The sequence below is a fragment of the Dermacentor silvarum genome, chromosome 11 (genome assembly GCF_013339745.2).
Source record: "Dermacentor silvarum isolate Dsil-2018 chromosome 11, BIME_Dsil_1.4, whole genome shotgun sequence".
Lineage (NCBI taxonomy): Eukaryota > Metazoa > Arthropoda > Arachnida > Ixodida > Ixodidae > Dermacentor > Dermacentor silvarum.
This window is the reverse complement of record NC_051164.1, coordinates 60,272,905-60,293,986: the sequence shown is the minus strand read 5'-3', so window position 1 is coordinate 60,293,986 and position 21,082 is coordinate 60,272,905. Positions and strand designations below refer to the sequence as shown.

The window sequence follows — 21,082 nt, the reverse complement described above, 5'->3', positions numbered from 1 at the left end:
TAGTTTTTTTATCCAATGAAACGCCATATTTACCTGAACATAACGATAAATAATGCTACTGCGTGATAGAGTGGGGAATAAAACCAACAGGTCCTCTCAGTTCGGCTCCTAGCTTACACTTTTGCTCCCTATATTTTCGTTAATACCATCTGCGTATGCGTGCAACAAGTTCGTATGTATACTTTTGGTGTCAGTGAGCATGACTGAAGGTGAGCTGACGCACCTGTCTTTTTCTAGCTGCACACGCCATTGGACAAGACTGTAGAGATGCCCGTGCAGGATTCTTCGAGCGGTAACCTGGAGGAAGATGTGTGTTTCTTCAGGCACCGTATCGTAGCCGTGTGGGACACAACGCTGGAACCATGGCAAGGAAAACACTATGGCCAGGCATTTATACGACTTGCACTCTTTACGCTGCATGAATTCTGGATTAATGATATGGAATTTTGTATTCATTGCGTCTCGCGCAATTGTGCTATGGTATGACACACGCGGCGATCATATCAAAGATATTGTTGGCATTGACAACGTAAAGAAAAAGAAAATAGATTCCGGCCTAAAGGTTAGAGCTTCTAGAGTTCAAGGTGCTGTGTTCAAGATGGACCGAGGTTCTATCCTACCATCGTGCAGCATAATTAAATTTTCTTAAAGTATGTGCTATTCAAGTCACTACCTTTGATTACACTTTCTCCGGAATTAGCCCAGATTTGATTATACCCTCTCCGGTATCGGCTCAATTTACTCGGCCAGCCAGCCATCCACGCAAAGTGATGTACAGAACTAAGAAACCTTCATTTTAAAATGCGACGAAGCAGTCTCTTTGTATCTGCTGTGCAGAAACCAACAAATTAGTTTCGCCCATGCATAATGTGAAACAGTGACGCGATAGCTGGTGCAATAGCATGCGCAGGAAGTCTTGCGCTGTTTCGCGAGGTATCTGTTGGAGTAAACATTCGCCGATGTACGCAAAGCAACCTACTTTTGAGAAGAAGACAAAGTCCGAGCGAGTCGTCTTTGTTAGAAATATTGATAAGCTAGAATTTAGATTTCACTTGTTATCTAACTCTTCCGATTCATTGCCAATCATCCCCAGTGGGTATGAGTCATTCATACAGGCAAGCCAACCAACCAACTTCTTTAGGGTAGGATAAGAGGAGGTAGAAAAATTAAAGGGGCACTTAGTTATCCCTACGTGGATGAATGCGAAAGCATCGCGGCCGAGTCAGCAGAAGCGCGGTGATGTCGGGTGGCGCCACTGGTCGAGTCACGTGACTCGAGCGACCACGTCAGCAAGAGCGCCGCGACGTGACCAACGGCGTTCGTCATAAGGTGCGTACAACGCAAGGTCGTGGGTTCGAGTGCTTTAATTAACACCGAAGGTCGTTGGCTCGTGTGCCTTAATTAACTCTACCTTAATTAACTGTGTCTTCATTAACTTCGCCTTAATTAACACCAAATGTCGTGGTTTCGACTCCCACCAATGGCCGTGGGTTCGTAGCCTTTTCGGACCATACATCACACTAAATATTTTTACACCCTCCAGGGTGTTAAGAGGGGTGTTTTTCGTATTTACACCCACGTATACACCCTTCTAGCACCTCAATTGCTCAACACACCCTATCATAAGGGTGTATACCATACATAAGGTGTGAAGTTGCTCAAAGAAGGGTGTTTAATCGACTACTGAAGGGTGTCGAACACAAGGATGCATGCAAAATCTGGGCATAAAAACGCGTATACGTCCGCGCATTGAGCAATATGTGATGCGGAAGAGCACAACTGTCACTCCTTTGGCAGACGTGCATGAGTGATGTGAATGCTTGCGCCTCGCCGTCGCACGACCAATATGTGAGCGCCCTTATCGAGCCACAATCTCGTTTGAAATCTTACACTTTGATCTCGCATGGCCGCCTCGTTCGGATGCAGTGGGCAATTTGATCGCACCTCTAGAAGAGCGCCGATCGGCTCGCTCACGGTCACGATTTGTGCGCTGCACCCACAGTGATGCGGCCCAGACAGCGTCCAAAAAAGAAAGGCTCGGCACGAAACGTGTTCGCAACTCCCAGCTCACCGCTAAAGCCACAACGAAGGGGCAGCAAGCGGGCGGCCACGTGAGCAAGCAAACCTGTGAGAATAAATGATTCGCAGCAGCAAATTTGTAATAGTTCGTCCGTGTTCGGCGCTGCGCGATTTACGCGGTTGCGCCCTGCCGAATGAAAAGCGACCGGAAGTGACGCGAAGACGCTATACCGTTGCCTAGACAACGCGGCGCGCCGCAGGGTGGGAAGGCGGAAACTGCTTCATTACTTCATTGTCTCTATTTTGCCTTTGGTCGCGCTTCGCGCTCTGCGAAATAGTTTTAAACGTGAGATTGGTTTTGTGCTCGGTGTAATCTGAGATGTGGCCCATGTGTTGTGTATTAACCGTGCCCAACCTCAACGCAAAGCCTTGGTACACGCCGGAAGATGGATCCACGGAGGCTGATACGAACTGTTGCAACGCGCCCGGTGTCGGCGGTCGGTAGTTCTGTCAGCAAGGAATGTTTCAGGCAAGTGCCCGTTTATTCGGGGTTTGTTTATTTGATTACGTTTTATTGTTGGCTGTAGAAGTATCTCACTATGATTCCATAGTAGAATGTACTAGTGTAAGCGCAAAATCAGTTGCGCTCGTAGTACGGCAAGACGGCTACCTCGACTGTGCGCCTGCATAGTTCCGCATAGTTTCTGAGCGCTTGAACTTTCAGAAATATGGTGCTCTTGCGAGTTCAGCGTGGCTTGTAACACGGTCGTTCGCGCTTGAATGAAATCAGGTCCACCATTTTTTTTTGTATCGCGTAGTAAAAGAAGTGACGACTGGCTTCGCATTTCGAAAGTACTGGCGCGGTCGCGTACTGCTGCTGCTGCTTGCCGGACACCACCTGCCGTGGTTGCTCAGTGGCTATGGTGCTGAGCTGCTGAGCACGAGGTCGCGGTACAGTAGCCACTGTAGACGCGGGATCGAATCCCGGCCACGGCGGCCGCATTTCGATGGGGGCGAAATGCGAAAACACCCGTGTACTTAGATTTAGGTGCACGTTAAAGAACCCCAGATAATCCAAATTTACCGAGTCCCCCACTACGACGTGCCTCATCAGATCGTGGTTTTGGCACGTAAAAATCCCCTAATTAATTTTTTTGCCGGACACCTTCAGCGTGTTTTGGGCTAGCTTTCTGTAGGCGTGCGTGCCTGCGCGTTTTGCGAGCGCTTTGTATGCGTGTGCGCGCGGCGTGCATACGTGTTTTATAAGCGCATTGCGTGTCTGTGTGTGCGCGCGTGTTCGCGGCTCGCGCGTCGTGCGCACGTGCGTGAGGGACTTTTGAGCGCTTTGTTTGCGGGCGCGCGCGTCTTTATGCGGATTTGCGTGTGCGTGCACGTCAGTGGCGCACCGACCGGGGGGGGGTTGGGGGTTGTAACCCCCCTCCTCCCCTGAGGCCGAGTTAACCCCCCGCCCCTTTTTGTTTAACCCTTTTCTTTCCTTGCGCCTTTGAGTACTGCTCCTAAGATATAAGACGCGCAATCGTCTGCACACTCGCAAACTTGCGCAAAAATCGAATTTTTTGACAATTTCCCGTGAAGAAATTGAAATTAGTGCTGTTTAGATGGTATTGGCAAACTGTCAACCCCTCCCCCCTCCCCCCTCCGGCAGAGATTCTGGGTGCGCTACTGGTGCACGTGTTTGCGTATGTGGGTGTCTGCGTGCAAGCACGTGCTTGTTTGTGTTTATAAGTGTGGGTGTGCGCGCTTGTGTGTCTGCGTGTTAGTGAGTGCGTATATGCGTGCGAGTGCGCTTTGTGTGTGCGCGTGTGTATTGCATACGGTCGGTAGTTTTACACGCAATAAACCTCATCAATATTGGTGCAGCGGCTGTCCCATGCCCTGAAAACCAAGTTTGGTTTCGAGCCATCCCGGAAGACTGCAATAGGAGGCGCCGTTTCTCGGGAGGACCAGTGGGAAAGCGTCAGGTGTAAGTTACCGCCTTTTTCCGTCCTCTGTCCTGATGAAACCACTTCCTTGATTGTCATTGTGAAACGAACGTTTTATCAACAGCATAAATAAATGAATCAGAAATCCGCTAGTGTGTTTCACGATTACACTGACTTCGATTGTAAAACTTTGGGTTTCCCATTATCCCGCATTTCCGTTGAAGTATAGACAACTGCTTATGGAGGCGGCGGCGGGCGAAAGGCAAAAACGCCCGTGTCCCGCGCATTGGGGGACACGTTAAAAAGCCCCTGGTAGTCAAAATTAATCCGGAGTCTCCCACTACCGCGTGCCTCATAATCAACTCGTTGTTTTGCACGTAAAACCCCACAATTCAAGTAGACAACTGCTTAAATTGTGAATAGCTGTTTATTTGGGATGTCCCCCGTATATACCAATTGGTTTCAGGAGCTTTTAACAATTTGAAAATAATATGAAGCATGAAGTGCTAAGCTTTAGGTCTCTCTGGGTGGTTTGCATGCCCTTCGAGAATCGTCCACTATAGCCATATTACAATTCGTAAAAAGTTTAATTTACAGGGCATACCCTGGCTCTCGACAATGGGAGTGATCTGGAGGTTTATAAACGATTGAGAAGGTTTCATTTAGTCACATAACGGTTTATATGCTTTAGCAGTAGGGGTGTCAAAGTGTAAAAAAAAGCGTATGTGCGTGAAGTGGCGAAGTGTTGGAAGCGAGTCATGTGGGAAAGGTATATATATAAATACAGGGTGTCCCAGCTATCATGAAGCACGATTTAAAAACAAGAGGAACGGTGTTACACGAAGCAAACCTAGTGCGTATTGTTTCCAGAGCAGTGGAGTAGCCGCCAGTAATTTTTTTGTTGCAGAGATTTAATTAGCTAATTGTAATTATCTAACTCAAGAAGCACAGCCCTAATTATCAAAGTGTCAATGAGAAAATTGTAGCGCAACATGAAAAACTCCCGATACAGCTTTCTGTTGCTCAGGGCGTGCCTCATAAATGTGTTTTTCCGAGCGTGAAATGATATATATATATATATATATATATATATATATATATATATATATATATATATATATAGTGAGCGCTAACTGTGTAGTAAATTCTGGCCAATCAGGGAAGTCGCGCTCATGGTTGAAAAACCAAGTTTGGGCGACCTGCCTCAAGGTAGAAGGCAACGTTGCGGAGCTTGTTTGACTCGTCCCAATGGTTGCAAGCGCTCACCCTGTTGTACTGGCCAAGCCAGTCTTCCACGTCTTCGCTGCGAAGGCCAGAAAAAACCTGAGGGTCGCGTTGCGGTGCGGTGACGGACCAAATAAGACCAGCTGGCGGAGCTGAGGTGGTCGCAGCAGTGGACGCAGTGGTTTGTGCCATGACTGGTGTTGGCGAGCACAACCGTCGACCAGAGCGGACGGGGATATCAACGCATGCTCCACCACTTGTGAGACGACGCCCGGGACGAAGTGCTCCTGTGGACACCTGTTCGAGTGCCAGGGCTCTGTGAAAAATTTCTTCGCAGGTATCGCGGCCCATATACCGTGCTTGAAAGAACATCTGCCGTGAACTATCGGTTACCTCGGTTACTGACCGCCGTTGCCGCAGCACTGAAATTGTTCACGTCTCTCGCTTGAAGCCGTATCTTCGGCGTTCCGACCGTTTCTGACTCGCTGCCTTACCGGCCGCTTTCGTGAGGGGGGGAAGTTAGTGTGAGCGCTAACTGTGCAGTTCACCATCGTATTCATGTGTATACAGGGTGTTTCATTTTAGCTGCACCAAAATTTTTAAAATTGCCTGTGGCAGATAGCACAATTGTAATCCTTGATCTAAACTAATCGATGAGGCGGCCATTACTTCCACGAAAAATAAAAACGCCGAATTGAGTAATTAACATAATTACGCTAATTAACTTTTTAATTATTTGTTTTACGGCACATCTTTCAATCTACGAATTATAGCCGCTGAGTTCGCAAGGCGTATCCACTTGGAACGAATTCGCAGGACTGCACCAGTTTCGAGATATCAATTTTCAAAGTGTCCGACGAAATACATGGGCGTTCCAGTTAACTTTGTGCTTCAATGCATAAAACAGCGTTTTCCTCAAAAAGTTAACTGGAACGCCCATACATTTCGTCGGACACTTTAAAAATTAATATCTCGAAACTGGTTCAGTCCTGAGAATTCGTTCCAAGTGGATACGCCTTGCGAACTCAAAGGCTATAATTCGTAGATTGAAAGATGTGCCGTAAAGTCATTAATTAAAAAGTTGACTAGCGTAATTATGTTAATTACTCAATTAGGCGTTCTGATTTCTCGTGGAAGTAATGGTCGCCTCATCGATTAGTTTAGATATCTGCCACAGGCAATGTTTAAAAATTTGGTGCAGCTAAAATGAAACACCCTGTATACCCATCCGCATAATCATTTTGTCGGGTTCGTGTTCGTGGGCTGTCTTGCGCTGTGTGACAATACAAGAGCTCTGCCTTCGTCCCGGGCGTCGTCTCACAATATATATATATATATATATATATATATATATATATATATATATATAAATGTGTGTGTGTGTTTGAGAGAGAGAGAGAGACATAGCTCCTCGAAAAGACAGGACTTCTGTCAAGTGACCTGCTGAACAACACATTTCAATGTGGTGAACGTGGTTTAACTAATGGATTGAGACCCGAAAGAGTTGCGATGCTATGCTAACATATTTTCTCGCATTTACCCCTAAATCGTCACTGAATTGCCTAACTCACTATAGTGCTGTTTGGTCAGAATTGGCAAGGAAACACAATAATCAAAATTGATTCGCACCAGTTATAGTCAGAATAGTAGTGCAAGTCACTAGTGTGAACGAGTACAGATTTGCAATGTGGCACTAAGATTTATCATGTCATTGAACTTAAGAAACCTTGCAACTACTTTCATAGCTGGTAATAAACTTAGAGATCACTATAAGAAATATTAAACTATGCAAATCACACTGGCACAGCACTGGCAACAGTGTTAGAGCAGGAAAGCATACAGGTGTGTGGAAATTTCAATGCAAAGAACTTTACTACAGCGTCCGAGGTATGAGGCTCGTTTGTTTTTTCAGTAAGCTGCACCAAGTCCATACTATGGTTTTTCTCTTGCAAACCAAAATGAGCCTTATTGCCACTAATCCTGTCTCTTGTTCTGATGGCATTTCTTTATCTGGAACTGAAAAATACATTTCTCGCAGGTCATCGAGGTGACAGCAGCAGTCTCACAATGCCCAGCCTTTGCGCTCTCCATCAGAAAGCCATCAGGGGCAAACCACTTATGTTTGCCTTCAGACAAGTGGTTGATGTCATGTTCAACGCTGTTGTGAAGACAACATTGTAAGCAGATATAGGCGTGTAGCCTAATATAATGAGCCATTTTCATTTTAATACTATGAGGCTGCTTTGGTGGCCTGAGGTTTATATGTGCAGTTGTGTGCTGTTTTTAGATATTGCCGATGGTACAGCGCACATTGCGGGTATTTTTTATTTATTTATACAAAACTGAGACCTTGCACAGGTCCAAGCTGGGTGTGTACATAAGTATTTGACTCATTTTGACTGTGGTATGACTGCTGATCCAAAGTTACACTTGCAATTTATGTTGGCCTTTCATAATGAGAATTTTCTTTTGTGCAAGGATATTCACAGATTGGCGCATAGCAGCATCATATTCTCTATTGTGCATTCAGTGCTAATTTCACATCACCCTCCGCCTACCAATTTATTTGTGGGAAAGGAATATTTGTTTACCCTCTGCAGTGAACTTCTTATTTATTGATTGCATCAAACTCCTGTACCTTTAATTCTCATGTAATTCTGACATCCTTAGAATTTGAGCTGTTCTTATTGGTTTGAATACAGTATCAAAATCAAAATGCGCCTGATTGCAATCTAGACTGCAAGGGAATTCAAGAAACTGCAAGAAGCCACCTCTCGTGGTAGTTAAATAAGTATTTTCAGTTTTCAGTTATAACTATTTAACACAATTGTGTTGCAAATAGCAGGTATATCATTGTCGCTGAGCATAAGCTTTCGTATTTTGCATCGTGTTAGCCTGTCTCCTGCTTGTTGTGGGACAAGTCTTGAAAAACGAGCGTTTCATAACTTTGAACATACACAAAATTTTGGTTGGGGCTAAACAGTTTTCATACATCTTGAATTTATTGAACGTAGCCATTACAGGACAACACACAAAAAAGAAAAAGTTGCATAGGATGACTTTTCGCCTAGATGCAATGCTTTCGTACATTCTCCAGGTGGAAAATGTACATTTAAGAGAGAGTAACCTTGAATCAGAGTGTTGGGGCAGGGAGCCGATTTGCAGCCATTGTGTCTCATGCATGTAGTGACAACACAGGTTAAGAAATGGTTGTGGCATTGCGGTCCAGTAAGTAGGTCAGCACTTATATAAAATCCCCCAGAGTGAGGGGAAACATGTGAGATATGTTGTGGGGTAAAGATGGTGGTTTTAGGAGAGAGCATGAAATTTCAGGCTCTAGTTGAGCAGCTACAATATGAAGGACCGCGTAAATAGTGGGAGGCCTACATAAACTGAGTAGGAAGGACGTCACTGGTTAGAGCATGAAGTAAAAATTTGAAGCATGAGGAAAGATTGTTAGTTTAAAGAAGGGAGCAGTACTTGTCAGCGTATTGCGAAACTAACACATTGTAACAACGGAGGTGTGCTCTGAGGAAAATAGTTGACCGAATGTGCTAAATTTTCCAGAGAAATGTACCGAAACACTGATCTTTACTCAATCAGTAAGGAAATACACAATAATAATAAACAAATGTAAGTATACAGAAACGGCGTTATAGACGGCAGTGGAGAGCTGAAGATTGTTGGGCTGGATATAAGTACTGCAGGGCAGGTGAGAAGGCAGGTGGGAGTTTCTTCATTTTCATCTGTAGTGCACTCTTTCTGTACAGTAGTGCTCTTCGTCTCCTTGTGTATAAACGTTGTGTTAAAAACTATTTTCTCATGCCCTGAGCATAGCAGTCTTATTGTGTCTTGTCCCACGAAGTCTTCTGCTGCAGTGCTTCGGAGGTGTAATGCAAAAGCTATATTGCAGGTTCATGTCAGTTTTATAGTGAGGGCACATCCATGCTCCTGGAGAAAGACCCATTGTTGGGAGACGTCGTTGGTAGTGTCTTTACATTTATGCTCTTATTTTTTCATGGGAAAAGGCTACTGTAAATTATGTTTGCAGCTATGTATGCCATTTTGTATTCACAATGACTTAGTGGTCTAGTGATCGCGGTAATTGCGATTTCTAAATTTGAAAACTAGAAATTTCCCCTACCTTTCATTTGTCATGCCCAGTTACCTAAGCTGTGTTTTGTGTTCGGTCACAATAATTAGGACTGTTGTTTTCAGAAGCTTGTTGCCTTATCAACAATGTTGCCGCAGTGTTCAGGATCATAATGAATTGTACAGAGTGAAGTCTCATGATTATGTTATTTTGCTAATGCAGGAAGCAAGATTCCAGCATAGCCATGCGCTGCACACTCAGACAATGGAGTCCCTGTTCCTCGTGGTTAACCTTGAATAGTATTCTCGCTTTTATGAAAGCTAAAGGTGATTTGCTGCATAAATTAACATGTTTACAGCTCAAACGTACACACATTCTTTCTAATTTTGAAACAACGAATATACCCTGTTAAATATTATTCTACTGTTTGATGCAATCATTTCTTGCTGGAGAATATTAAGTGTGATGTTGAACTTGTACTTATTGATGACTGGCTATTGCATGACTGCCTGTGTTTAAAAAATGTGAACTCACACATTTGAAGCTTCATTCAGTAACCAGAGTATTGTATGGCTGATTTAATAAACATTATTTGCTCATTTATGTACTCAGATGCTACAAGCCATAATCTTGCATTACCGCACCGAGTACAAATAATTTAAAAATTGGCAATGTATTTTAACTCGCTTCATCCACCTGTTGTAGCCAGCAGAGTACATTAATGAACAGTGGCTTGTTTTTATAGGGTCCCCATTGATACTTCTCTTTCCACCTAAACAGTAGTAAATGTGGAATATTTCGGCTTTTGCTTTTGCAGTAGAAAACGAGCGCATTTTCAAGCGACAGATTTTATAACAGACCATGCAGTGCCTTCAAATTACAAACATTTAAGGAAACTAGAATTGTTATTGAAAAATCTGCTACACACCACTTTTAGCCCAGAGAAGTCTCCCTATTCGCATAAGAAAAAAAATTAGGTGCAAAAAAAAATTCAGAAGTTCATAACAATAATCGCTCAAACCTTATTTAAAGCAAGTTCATGTGTGGAAAATATTGTTTCAGTCTATCAAAAATATTGGCGAGTCAAGCTTTACATTGAATTTCCAAATGAACTTTTCAGAATGCTTTGCCATGACATTGGTGTACAAAATAACAGGTGTGTTTCTTGTCATGTGCTTGCTCTACATTTCATGTACTTCCCTAATTGACCTTTGCCATATACCATTTTTTTCAAGGCCATCGAAACTTGAATTTGTACTTGCAATTTAATGCTAAAAATGTATTCCTTTAAGTGGCACAATACACTTCAAGTCAAACTCGGGCTCTTTCAGTGTTAACATATAGTTTCTCGTTATATAAGGACAGATTTGATGAGTTCTTGTAGTTGAAAATCATAATTTTGTAGGAAATGTACATTTTGCACTTACAAATGTGTTTGGTGATTATTGCACACATTTAGGTTATTGTTATTTATGTATATCGTGTACTCTGTATTCTAGCATGGAATAAATATATTGATATTTCCTTGAAAATGCAGTATCATATGTCTTGCCGGTATGTATTACATATTATACGGATCTAGAAATCGTAATAACCATTGCTATAGACATAAACGCTCAGAAGTATAGAATTTACTAGGTTGCATTTGTGCAATGAAGACAGGTTTGACCCTGAATTACAAATATTTATTGTGATCCACACGTATAAATGTTATGTATGCCTATCGAAGCTTCAAGTTCGGCTATCAGATGCCGTGTTTGGTAGCTGAACTTGAACACACACGAGGGTTACGCATGGATCACTCTAAATAGCCGTAATTCATAGCATCTACAGCTGATCCAACCTTCCATGCAATGTAGAAATAAAAGGGTGTACACCCTTCCAACACCCATGAATATGGGTGTTAACGTGGAATAGCACCCTTACACCCTAAGTTTATTTTGACTGAACACCCTTTCTTTAGGGTGCTATAATCGCACCCCAACTGTAGGGTGTAGGTAACAGCACCCTTATGGTGTCCATCTGGCGACAAACTGATTTACACCCTTAAGGGTGTTAAAATGTTCAGACGCCAACGCCGGATTTTTCTCCTGATGAGCCATATAATGCTTTCGCATTAAAAATTTGTGCATGTCCACTTACTCGACTCAGAGGATTGCCACTTCTACAAATAAATACAACTGGGACTTTTTTCTTTTCTCAAAAAGAGATTGCTCGTGCTCATATGGTAATGTTTACTCCAGCCGACACCGCCTGGGATATTGCAAGGCTTCCTGCGTATAATATTGCACCATACATGGCATCACTGCTTCGCATTATGGGCGAAACTACCATTTGTTTCTTCATTAACTTCTCTCAAAGCATTTTGCAATTCCTGCGACGGTTGCCCGAGGACACTGTAGGTTAACATCGGCAGTCATGAAAAGGATTACGAGAGTGCGCCCATAATAGCTATCGCTGTTAAGTAAAAGAGGTCATACTGTGCTTTATGAACTAAAGTGCAAGACCGTTGAAAAAAAAAATGCACGCATTGCCTTTGATTCGCACAATCCATAAGCGACGGAGCTCCAACTTTCCCTCCAGTGATCTTCATTTTAAATTCGATGTTCACATGTATCTTGCTGTCCCTATAGTCTCTGCTTGAGCGAAATGGTGAACACACTCCATCTGGCAGTGATAATCGAAGTAGCGATAAACGAGTAGATGAGCTGACAGCGTGTCACTCATCCATTCAGCTATCGCCCAAAGGCTGGATGTCCGCAATAGGTGCCTTAGTTTGTAAGCATACAGTGATACTAAATTTGTCGACATGTATATATAGTTCACTGGTCACTGTTGAGTCTATACTGTATGAAAGGTGTTCACCCTTGTGGGTTTATCGTGTCTACAAACTATAATCGTCATCTGTTAATGACGCCTGTCTTGCGATACGTTTCGGAGTGACCTCGTGCCTTGCATGTCTTTCGATCAACGCTGCACGCCCAGTGCTTTCATGTCCCGCAAGATCGAGATGCGCGTATAAGCTCGACATGGAATTCTTGACAGGAAAGTAGAATGCGCGGAGTTTTAAACGAAAGTAAATGCAAGCAAGAACAGGTGACAATTATTGCTTGAGGCCAACTTAAGCCCCTAAGGGTGAAAGCTTTTCATAGTGTGTAGACTTAGGGACATTGTCAAAAAGTATATTAGGAACTCGCAAGGCACAGGCTGAGCTCGGCTCACTCAAAGCAGGAGGGACTGGATATCTCTGGGAAAGGTTTTTGTCCTAAGGTGGGGGGAGATAACTCGGCTGGTGATTATCATTACGATGAAGCACAAACTAACACGGAGACTTCAAATAAAGCTAGCATGGAAAACTTCTTGGGCAATGCAGGAAATGCAGTATAAAAAGTCGCGCTGAAAAATGAACAAGCAGGTACAAGTATAGTTGACCCTGATTGGGGCTTGCTGACACGGTAACACACAGGACGCTTATAATCAATCGCAAGAAGCCAATTTAAGTGACTATGGGAGGCAGTCAACGACATCCATGTTGGTTATTAACAGTCGTCATAAAACGGATGGTTGCTGGAGCCAACTTTTCGACAAGAAGGCTCTTTTTTTGTACCAGGCCGTTGGCAAGTACTGTTACTGAAACCTTGGTTCCAGTCATGAGAGGTCTCTGGTTTGACCATTGTTGATCACTTCAAGACCACATTTGCATGCGATAGTCTGCCTTGTTTGCAATTCGTCTTGGTGGACTCTATAAATTGATTCAAAGCGTGATTAGACAGAGCGAGCCACAGTTATGAGAAACAGCTATGTTCTCGGTAACATATCACAGAATGATGTCTTTTTATAGCTGTCACCCGCTCGCTGTCGGCGCGAAGTCGATCGACGGGGTATGTAAGCAGGTTGGTCAGTCCGTACTCAAGCGAACACAGTGAAAGAGTCAGAGTCGGGAGTAAACAAAAAAAACAAGGTATTTATCGACTGAGAGCGATACACAACTTACGAAAATAAAATAAAAAAATGACAAGAAAACTAACACACGAACTTAATATGGCTCGATTATGACAGGGAAATATGACGAGCAATTAACAGTGGACATAAAAATGAAACAGGGCACGGATCAAATATACTAGAATACACTTATGGTAGTTCACTAAAACAAAGTTCAAAAGAAACCAAAGTTCAAAAGACCGGGCAGCAGCAGCGTGACCGGGCAGCAGCAGCAAGTCCATAAACCGTGAAGTCGGCGCGCAAAGCTTTCCCGAAGAATGCCGGCGAACCGATCTTGTTGAGGTGGACGCGATTGCTGGGCTGGGTTTTCCGGGAATCTAGATCTGACGACTTCCCTCAAACAGGTTGAGCTAACTCGATGCGAAATACCGTGACCTTCGTTGCAGACGTTGGTTTGTCGTCTCGTACGTCAACGAGTTACTCGGAGTTCTGACGTGGCTAGGCGCCCCAGGCGATACTGGACGGCACTCCTCAGCAGATTACAGGTTCAGCTTCTAGACTCATTAGCAGGGCCTAAAACCTGTGCTTAAATAGCCTCTCCTTTCCCTAGTTCCTTAGGTCGGGGAGCGGCAGGTATATATGCGTGACAGTTCACCTAATTATCTCATGACTCCTCCCAAAAGTCTTGGCCACGCCCCTTTTAATCAGGGGCGAAGGAATGAATGATCACCCCCCCCCCCCCCTCCGCTGTCGGAGGTCGCGCCCGCACACTGCACCACACAGACACACACGCACACACTTGGGTCCGTTGACAAGCACAGAAGCAACAGCGGCCGCCTGCCATACAGCGCCCGTTCTTCGGTTTGTCGCTGTCTGGAAACTATGCCGTACCGTGAGACCACGACGTTTTTGGCGCCCGTTAATCGGCGTGCCGATGACTCAAAAATATGCCACTCCGTGACAATAGCACATTTTCATACCGCTCTTTACGCTCCGCTCAAAGCAGAAAAAAATAAGCACCATGTAACTTTAAAAATGCTTGATTAAACTATTATACTTAAGAGATTGTTTCCCAACAACGCAAACTTCTTTTGAAATAGAAGTCCCAGTAGTGTGACGCAAGCAGGCCATGTGATCTTTCCTTGCCCTTTTTGGTTTCCATGCTAGCCTGGAGTATTATAGTCGTGGCGGCTGCTGTGCTAGTACAAGTCAAATTTACTTTTGTAGTCTTAATACGTATACACTATACCATTTGTGTGCGCCTAGATAATTTGACTATCCACGGTATTCAACAAACACCAAAAAATTAGCAGTGGCTTAGCTCGGCTATGCCAGGATATACGTAGCGTTCGGCCACATCGTTCACAGCCGGTAGACTTTGTGGCATTGGCGGGTAACGATACCCATTGGTAACGCTAAAGAGTGGAATCTTCTGCTTAACGAGAAAGTTCTTGCACGTTGTAAAAACCCGGGCCACGGTTTCACCCCACTCAGGCTCAACTTTTCACGCATAGCACTACTTACCGGCGTCAAGTCTTTCATGTGCCACAGTCTTTCACACACGTCGCACACATATCCAAACGGATTGTTTACTAAGTCCGTCTCGAAGGTCCGAGTCGCACTGGTGCTTTCGCTAAGTTTCACCAGAGAGTCCGTCAATCGGCGAGCCTTGACGTCATCGATGGCATCTTGGTGTTGCTGCTGCTGCATCTTGGTGTTGCTGCTGCTCAGCCTCCTGGCGACGCGGCATTGCTAGACGTTCCTCCCTTTGCTCCGGTGTGTCCGTAGCACGTTTAGCCTTCTGTTCGTTCGTCCTACGCCCAACTGCTAATTACCAGGCAACTACTTCGGGATCCTATAAGTTAAGCTGCTCCACTCTTCTGCGCCGCTGAGCAGCAATTTAGCTCTCCTTCTCCATGGCTATACCACACTAGCAAGAGAGAGAGAATATACATCTTTATTAAGAGATTATTTTAAGAGTTGTGTTCGGGGTAGTCTCTCCTTTCCAGGAAACCATAGGCTTTTGCCGCTTCCACGGCCCTCGCTACCAGCTGGCGCTGGCTTGCGAGGGTGGAGCTGGCTAGCGCACTCTCCCAAAGCTCAGGTGTGTGGTATGGATTGGGTGATTCTCAAAGCGGTGATTCAGTACAGCCCCCTACCATGTTGTAGAGGGTGCCCTGTGCTCCACAAAAGTGGTCCACACTAGCAAACGCCCAGCGCAAACGTCGGGCAAACGCCCGGCGCGCCAGCTGTGCGCCGTGTGACGTCACTGCTCCTCGCGCATGCGCAGCACGGCTCTTCAGGAGCCATGCGAAACTGCTCAACCTCGGCCAGTGTAGCTCACGCTACGAAAAGATGGCTATGTACCACTTGCATACTCTTAGAAAGACATGTTAGACGCAAGCTTATGCTCTTTTATTTATGTCAAGTTGCTAAAAGCGTGCGTCGAAAACATGGATGAAAGAAAAAAAGAATACTACAGTGGAACAAAAGACACTTGTCGAAGCAACAGAGGCAGGCGTAAACGCAACTCCAGATATGCAACAGCACTGCTTAATATCGTTTGAATTCCTCAGTCATTTCATGTTCCGAAGGGGAAGTTAAGCGCACACGCCGTCTAAGCACACCTGAAACAAAGAAAGCAAAGACAGTGCGCGTTACAAACAGGCAAAAAACAAATTAGATTTTGGTTTACTGAAAGCAATAACTGTGCGTTTATTTTCCGCGTATGTACCCTTTCTTTTTGGAAGTTATATAGCCGCCATTTATGCGCCCAGTTAAAAAAAACATTTCGGGGTTCCTCATACTACGAAGCATAGGTGGCGTTCCACTTGGTGTCTATACAGGTGTTCATTTTTAAGCTTTACGGAATTCTAAGAAATCGCCTGTGGCAGGTAGCATAATTCTTATCATTGAGCTGGGTCATTCGATGAGGCGGACATTATCAGCACGACAAATCGAAACACATATCCAACTAATTAACAAAAATCACTAATTAACTTCTTAGTTAATTACTTTACGACACATATCAGTCAATCTTTGTTAATTAGTTGAATATGTGTTTCGATTTGTCGTGCTACTAATGTCCGCCTCTTCGAATGACCCAGCTCAACGATAAAAATTATGCTACCTGCCACAGGCGATTTTTAAAAAATTCTGTGAAGCTTCATTTTGAACAACCAGTATATGTGACTCGTTAGTTTTATTGCGATAGCAATTATATGAGCACTCCCGGCGCATTTTTTCTTCCTTGTCACCGTCGCCGTGAGGTTCCGTATAAAGTCCAAGGAAGATAACACCGTTGCTGGGCGCCGTATGCTGTATGTGCGAGTGAAAGCGTGCGAGGGTGAGCCGACGATCGCGGCTCAATTTCGCGCGCGCAAGGGAGGAAATCTGTTGTTTATCTTGATCATTGTCTACATCATGTTCAGTCATTATGCTCAATTCCTATAAGCAGCATATTGAGCGACCACTGATTGCAGGGCATGCCACTTCCTCAAGTGCCACATGAGTCGCGCATCGGTATACGCTGAGGCATCGTGACAAGTATGCGCAGTGTTTCATTCACTGTGCTCGATTCGTTGTGCGTTCTTCACTCGTCTCGTTTTCTATGGGCCTGCGCTTCACCACTCTCGGCGTTTCCGAACGCACTGCCCGCTGCTCGGAACTCTCGACCACTCGATGCTTGATGGCTACCAAACACCGGAGGATCTATTCGTAGAACTACATGATAAGCACATAACCACAGCATGTAAACCTCAGTATGCCAAATACACAGGCCCAGAGCCCAAGAACCCTGACCTTAGTGGGGAAATTACACTTGAGCTCAAGCAAGCGATAGCTGAGATAAAATCCAATAAAACTCCCGGGCCCGATGGAAGAAGTCGCCGAAGGGAGCGGCCGCATCTCACGTCGGCTCCGTTTTCCAAAGAGTTTCGCAGTGATTATCAGTCATTCATTCCATGAATTTAACACCAGCGTACGCAGGAAGTCACCAAGATTCTACTGGCGCCATATTCAAGGTGGGAAACGACTTCCTTCCGAATTAGAGAGGTTTTGACCCGCGCCCGACCGGCACCACGCTAACCCTTACCGGAGTAGTCCGCACGCTGGACGTCACCAGCCACCCGAGGGGTCACAATGATGCAAGTCCAAGTGAACGGGGAGGACATCTCCCCCGAAGAGTTTCTTGAGGACAACGGTTGGGGCACCATCAGATACAAGACCCAATCTAACCGCGAGACCGTGCAGAGCAACACCCAGAACGGAGCCCACTCCCACACCGGCGAGGGAGAGAGAGAGTAAACTTTAATGGGAAAAGGCAAAAAAGAAAAAGAAGGAAAATGTGGGTGGAGCCCCTAGTCCAGGGCCCCACTGGCTTGAGCGGCTCGCTGGGCTTGGTTCAGGAGAGCCAACTGACTGTCCTGTTCCTCGTCCGCAAGCCATGCCTCCCACTGCCTTAGAAAGTGTTGTTTAGTAAATTTGTGTGTGTTCGCTTGTGGGGGTCTTCTGGCGCATATGAGTGTTATGTGTGCCAATGTAGGCTTTTCGCCACACCACGGACATTTGTCTGTGTACGCTTCGCCATGTATTTGTCTTAGCTTGTGTAGATTAGGATAAGTGTTTGTTTGGAGTCGGCGCCAGTCCGTGGCTTGCCGTCTGGTCAATTTTGGATGGGGCCTGCCGAACTCCCGTCTTTCCTCTCTTTGTTGTTCCAAGATATCTCTCGCAGTCGTTGGAAAGTCCCTACGTGGCTGGTGGTGGTGGTGGTGGTGGTGATGATGTTGAAGCAGGCGGGGTTAGCCTGGCATACATAGCCGGCAATTGTTCCGCCTGATCCTCCTTCGAGTTGATATCAGGGGTGTGTCACCAAGTGTCTATGAGCCCCGTGTCTCGCAGGAAGGCCAGCAGCAGTCGTTGCGCTCTCTTCCTGGTTGTCGCAGGTCCTCCGGGGAAAACGACGTCTTCAAATGTCCTGTGCGTAAGACCGCTCTTTTGTAGGCTGTCGATCATCGCTTTTCTTTCTTTGTCAAACTGCGGGCATATCCAAATGTAATGTTCGATGTCGCCAATGTCACCACAGAAAGCACAGAATGGGGAAGCGCGAAGCCCAGTCTTGAATAACCAAGCTGTGGTGTACGCGGAGTCGGTCCTGATGCGGTATAAAAGCGTCGCTTCTTCGCGGGTAAATCCATGAGTCACGCAGGCTTCGTGGGGATTCTTGTGGATCTCCCTAAAGTGAAGGCGGATTACACCCTTAGGGTTCTGAAGAGCTTTTGGAGCTTTCACTTTTGGGACACATGTCAGCGCTAGGCGTGCAAGGGCGTCAGCTTTCTCGTTTCCATCAATTCCTACGTGTGATGGTATCCACTGGAATCTTATATTAAATCCTTTGCTTGTTAGATCGTTAATCAGTGCCAGAGATTGCCTTGTAAATTTCTCTAGAGGTAGGCCACGATGCAATCTCTGTAACGCTGACTTGGAATCCGTCAGCACCACGACATCTCGTGCAGAGAAGGCCCGTAGTTTCCGCAAAGCCGCGGTGATTGCGGCGCTTTCTACTGTTGTAGAGGAAACTACGCGATCCAGTCGGCCAGACCATGACACATAAAGGCATGGTATGCAGAATGCCGCTGCACAGCTATCTGTTTGTGCGCACACCGAGCCGTCTGTGTAAACTTGTAAGTGGCGTTGAAATGCTGTGCTCAAGTGTTCCAGCACAATAAACTTTGCTTCTGCAGTTGAAATGGTGCGTTTCGCCGGTAGGTGGGGTACACTGAGGCTGCAGGTAACGTCCGAAAAAGACCATGGCGGGTCAAGGCGACTGCGTTTAGGCCATCCCAATCCTAAACATTGGAAAGTGTTCAGCGCCGCATAGAAATGTGAGCGAGTTCTTGCTCTTAGCCGCCGGAGAAGCGCCGTGCCTGCGCGGGACTCGCCCAGCCTTAATAGCTGCGTCAACAACGCCTGAGATGCCAAGAGACGGAGTGGAAGAGATTCTGCCTCATTAGTGACTTTCTTGTTTGAAGCCGTCTGTGGAACTCCCATCGCCAAGCGAAGTCCCTTTCTGTGCACAGCCTCCAAGCGCTCGAATTGACTCGATGACGGGGATATCAGAGGGAGCTGATAGAGAATGCGGCTTGTTATCAGTGCCGCATTCAGTTTAAGCATGGACATAGGATTGTTTCCCCAACGTACACCTGCCAATCGACGAAGTGCGTTGACTCTTTGCACTGATGCAGCCACAACACTTTCGACCGCACGACGCCATAGTAGCTTGCTGTCGATGGTGACGCCCAGGAATCGAACATGAGTTGCACGAAGAATTGAATGCCCTCTGATATTCAGCGTCAGGCGTGTTGACTTGCGTCTCACTCCCGGGAAAAGCATGAAGGCAGATTTTTCCGCTGATAAAGATAGGCCAAGCATCGATAAGCGGCGTTCGATGGCGGAGATTGCGCCCTGGGCGATCCGGGCCAACCGTTTGTGTTGGTACCCCGAGATCCAAATGCAGATGTCATCTGCGTGGATGGACATTTTAACTGCCGTCCGACCTACTTTCAGTGCATCTGGAAGGCTGGCCATGGCAACGTTAAAAAGCAAGGGAGATAGGACGCTTCCTTGTGGGACACCGAGGGAAATTCGTCGCTTATCACTCATTATACTTCCGAGCTTAACTTGGGCATACCGATCTCTGAGAAATTCATGGATGAATCGAAGAGCATTTCCTGAGACGCCCATGTTTTGGAGTCCGCTGATGATGCCTGTATGAAGCACACAGTCGTATGCCTTGGTAACGTCCATAAAGATGGCGAGTGTGGAAAGGCCGTCCGCGCGATGGTGCTCGATATGGCTTATTAAATCCAAGACACTGTCCTGGGCACTCAACCGTGGACGAAAGCCGGTCATGCACGATGGCAGTCTATTTCCTTGCTCAAGATACCATGTTAACCTCGCACATACTAGTCTTTCCATCAACTTTGATACGCATGATGTTAGCGACACTGGCCGATATGAGGCGAGGTTCGCAGGATCCTTTCCGGACTTGAGTACTGGCACCACCCATGCTATCTTCCACGTTTCTGGGATCTCTCCCGTGCTCCAGACGTGATTAAATATGTCCAGAAGGGCTCGTCTTCGTTCGTACGGCAGATTTGTCAGCATCTGATTGCTGATCGAATCGGGACCCACAGCACAGCGTCTTCTTAATTTGCTGAGCGCCATATCCAACTCACGGAAAGTGAATGGCGTATCCATAGTATGGAATGCTTGAAACAACAGAGGGTTCGATACTCCTGCTGATCTGCCAGATGTGAATCCATCTGCAAAATCTTCTGCAAGGGTTTGCAAATCTTTTCCTTGCTTCAAGGCAAGTGCTTCAAATGGCCTGTGCGGGCGAATCTTTCCGGATAGGCTATTCATTACTCCCCATATTCTTGTCATGGGAGTAAACGCCGATAAGCTCTCACAGAAAGCAGCCCACTGAACTCGTCTTAACCTTTTTGTGTGACGACGGATGACAGCGTTTATCCTGTTGTATTCAGTTTTTGCAGAGGGATTTCCCGTTTTTCTCATTAGTTTCCGCTCCGCTCTCCTACGCGCTGCGCAGAGGTTCTTTAGTTTCAAATCAGGAGTAGGAAAATGATCTGGCAGTTTCAACATTGAGGTAGCCACTCTCTTGCTCCGCAGCATATCTGCGAATAGCTCACCAGGAGATTCATCCAACGCTTCTCTGTATGTGTCCCAGCGTGTCACAGCACAGAATTGTCGACCAGCAGTGTGAAATCCGGTGATGTTGGTGAAGATCGGAAAATGGTCGCTGCCCATCCTGTCTGGGGCCGTTGTCGACGATACGTAAAGG

The 21,082-nt window shown here is 45.8% G+C and overlaps 1 long non-coding RNA gene across 1 annotated transcript; it reads left to right on the top strand.

Moving 5' to 3' along the window:
- The first annotated feature begins 3,541 nt into the window (after positions 1-3,541).
- LOC119433160 (uncharacterized) lies at positions 3,542-11,574 on the top strand. Its single transcript, XR_007464352.1, has 3 exons — positions 3,542-4,003; positions 7,225-7,363; positions 9,502-11,574. It is a non-coding gene; the product is annotated as an uncharacterized LOC119433160 (long non-coding RNA).
- The last annotated feature ends 9,508 nt before the right edge of the window (positions 11,575-21,082 follow it).